General features: G+C 47.9%; 1 protein-coding gene across 1 annotated transcript in view; it reads right to left on the reverse strand.

Annotated features, from left to right (window-relative positions):
• Nucleotides 1–724, reverse strand: part of col8a2 (collagen, type VIII, alpha 2) — a 58,242-nt gene extending 57,518 nt beyond the window's left edge. Inside the window, exon 1 of the mRNA XM_083646702.1 lies at nucleotides 595–724. The gene's annotated coding sequence lies outside the window, so the exon portion shown is untranslated. The remainder of the gene's footprint in view (nucleotides 1–594) is intronic.
• Nucleotides 725–3,193: the final 2,469 nt, after the last annotated feature.

A 3,193-nucleotide genomic window follows, 5' to 3' on the forward strand; every position in this document is an offset into this window, starting at 1 on the left:
CACTCCAAACCCAACACTAAAAAAAAAACAAATATACCCTATGTGGGCATGCATGCATCCTGCATGTCTCACCCTGCAAATATATGCATTTACACACAGAAGACAGTGCAGGCTATGCAGAAGTATGTAGAACTCTTGTCTGACCTGACATTTAATCAATACCATCTAGTAGCAAGGCAGAGAGAGAGAGAGAGAGAGAGAGAGAGAGAGAGAATCTATCATGACAGAGAAACGGCCCTGACTCTCTGTTTCAAGTCAGAGGACATGAAATAGAAGGTGCAAAGTCTGGCCAGTGGTCTGAACCACTATAATGGGTGTCCTCCAGCTCAGACGGGCCAGAGCTGGGCGATGAAAATGTATTGGTTCATTTTAATCTGCAAGCCATTACTCCCTGCACCAGTTCAGGACCGAGGCGAATTATGTGGGCAGGTCCCATGACTGAGATATTACGCCGTCTGTTTTGTATTTGATTTGATTTTTTCTTTCCTGTTCTTCTCTTTTCTGTTGTCTTTGGCTCGGGCCCCACAGACACATGTGACGGAGGTAAAGATGACAGGGAAGGATGCTATAACACAACGAGATGGGCTCACCTACCGGTCTCTCCTCGGAGCGTCGCGGGGGCAGGGGGGGGTGGTGGAGCGGGGGCGAGCGCTGGCAGCTAGGTGTGAGCTTCAGGTGGGTCTCTCTTCTACCTCCCTCCTTCCTTCAGCCACGCGTGTCTCCCATGGGATGCGACGGCATCAGAAACTCAACGAACATGCAGCCAAAAAAAGGTGGAGAGGAGCGCTCCTGGGCAAAGTCTTCCTTGAGCTGCTCCAATGCTGCTCACAGCGGCAGGAGGGAAAAAACAAAACAAAAAACAACAACAACCAACAATAAAAATGCGCTAATTTCGACTGCAGGTGGAGCAAATTTTCTTTCCCCCCCCACACTTAACTTTGCTTATTTCTCTGCCTCCGGAAAAAAAGATAGTCCATGTGCTTTTTGGCAGAGAGATGGTAACAGAGAGAGAGAGAGTGGGAGAGCGAGAGAGGATGAAAGAGAGAGAGAGAGAGAGAGAGAGAGAGAGTGAGCGGGAGAGGAGGGAGAAATCCTCTCTGTGCCGTCTTCAGGCTGTCCAGAAGTAGGTCTGAGGAGCACCTTCCCAATCTGCGCTCTCACTCTCCAGGGTGGAAAGTAGGAGGGAAGGAGTGAGGGAGCGGGACGGAGTGAGAGAGAGAGAGAGAGAGAGAGAGAGAGAGAGAGAGAGTAACAGTAGAGTGAGACTCAATTCAGTCAGTCAGTCAGTCAGTCAGTCAGGCAGGCAGGCAGGCAGCAAGGCAGTGCATATGGAGCTAAAGGCTGCGGGTCCAAGCAGGCAGTGCTCCCACTCCCGGGGCTTATAACCAGGGGCTGTGCACCTCGCTGCTCCAATCTGGCTGGCGTTCCTCGCCGGTCCCTCTCCCACTGGCTTATTTTGGGAAAGACAGACCGGATTGTTCACTGGCTTCACCCCCTTCATACAAAAGGCAAGTGTCTGTGGCTGGCTGCGCTGAGGTAGGAGGGGAGTGAGCAGGATGGGGTGGGGTAGGATGAAGGGGGTTTTGGAGGCTTCTCTTGCCCCTGGTCTGCCCCCTCCCTCCATCAACATCTCTCTCCACCCAGCCACCACCACCCACCCACCCACCCACCCACCCATCCATCCCTCTCTCCTTCCCAACTCACCTTCCAAGAAATCACCCCCAGCCCTTTTCCCCCATGCACTATTCAAACCTCTTGTTTTCCCACCTCGCCCGGGCACAAACACATGGGAGTCCTGCACACACACAGACAACATAAAGGATTCCCAGGCGCAACCTGCGGAGGAGGTATGTGGGAAGAGTTGGCACGAGACACTCCACACATTTTATTCCCGAGAGCTTCCTGTGAGAACTCTCTCTCCCTCTCGCCATGTCCTGTAGCTCTGTTGGCCAATAAATAACTGTAACTAATCTGTGCGTCTGCGTATGGCTTTATTATATCACTGCATAACCCTCATACATAAGAGTGGCATTGTGTACGTTGCCTGTAACCTACTGCAGTTATGATCACATTCTCTAGGGGTTAATCACCACAGTGCAATAGTAGATATATGACATTAGTTCACATTTCACTATTACAGGCGTGTTATTCATTGCTAGAAGTTGTATTAGTAGTGTCAAATAGACCTTACATTTAAATCTCGCCAAGTGGTTGATGGTAAAGAGCATAAATTCTCATCAACAGAGGTCATTGCAAATCATGGTGCGGAAGTTAGCGTAGCTAACAACCTGGCTGCTTATCGTTCACTACGCAATTTCCAATGGAGCAGAGGTTAACTAAAACCTGTGTGCTTAGTACAAGCTTAGCATTTAGTATGTAATTGGCAGTGTGTTCACTGGCCCTGTGCTCTGGTAGTGGACCTTGAAGTAAAAGCTGGTGTTGGCTTGTGATTGGACGAGCCAGAGGAAAGCTGGCCTAGCCTCTTCCTGAACGACCTACTGGGACCATCGGCTGCATTAGAGATCAGATAGAGATCGTGCTTCCAAGAGAGGCACAACTTGTGAAGCCAAAGCTCAGTTCGACAAAAACATGTTTTTTTTATTCACACACCAGGTTCTGCCAATTGTGATTGGTTTATCAAAAGGCCTGTCATAAGCCAAGTCATGTCAACACCGTCTATTGACATACTAGGTCAATGAATTAGGGAGACACCGATATGAAAATTCTGGGCGATACCGATATTAACATTTACCGATGTCGATATGATTGGATAAAAACAAGTTTCTGTTTTAATCAAATTGTGTACCTACAAATACAGGTAAACACTATGAATTTGAGAAACGAGTATCTTTCTTTATTTCCCCAAAATTCGGAAACGCCCATAAATCATAGATGTACCACATCGTTTCCTCTCAATATGAACATTTTGGCCGATAGCAATAACCGATAATAACATTGCTGTTATTTTGCTCATCGGACCGATACAGATATATTAAAAGATTGCTAACACCGGCCGATACTGATATGATTGCCGATAAATCGTGCACCCCTACAATCAATACGTATGTTCCAGCTACGTATCAAAAGCTGGCAGTGCTGGTGTATCCTTCTCATTCATCCTTTGCTTGTGAAGTTGAATCAATGTCCTCCAAGGACTATGTGTAATCTCCCAGCTATTAGACCCAAAGTCAAG

This window comes from Poromitra crassiceps (genome assembly GCF_964638095.1).
Source record: "Poromitra crassiceps genome assembly, chromosome: 11".
Lineage (NCBI taxonomy): Eukaryota > Metazoa > Chordata > Actinopteri > Beryciformes > Melamphaidae > Poromitra > Poromitra crassiceps.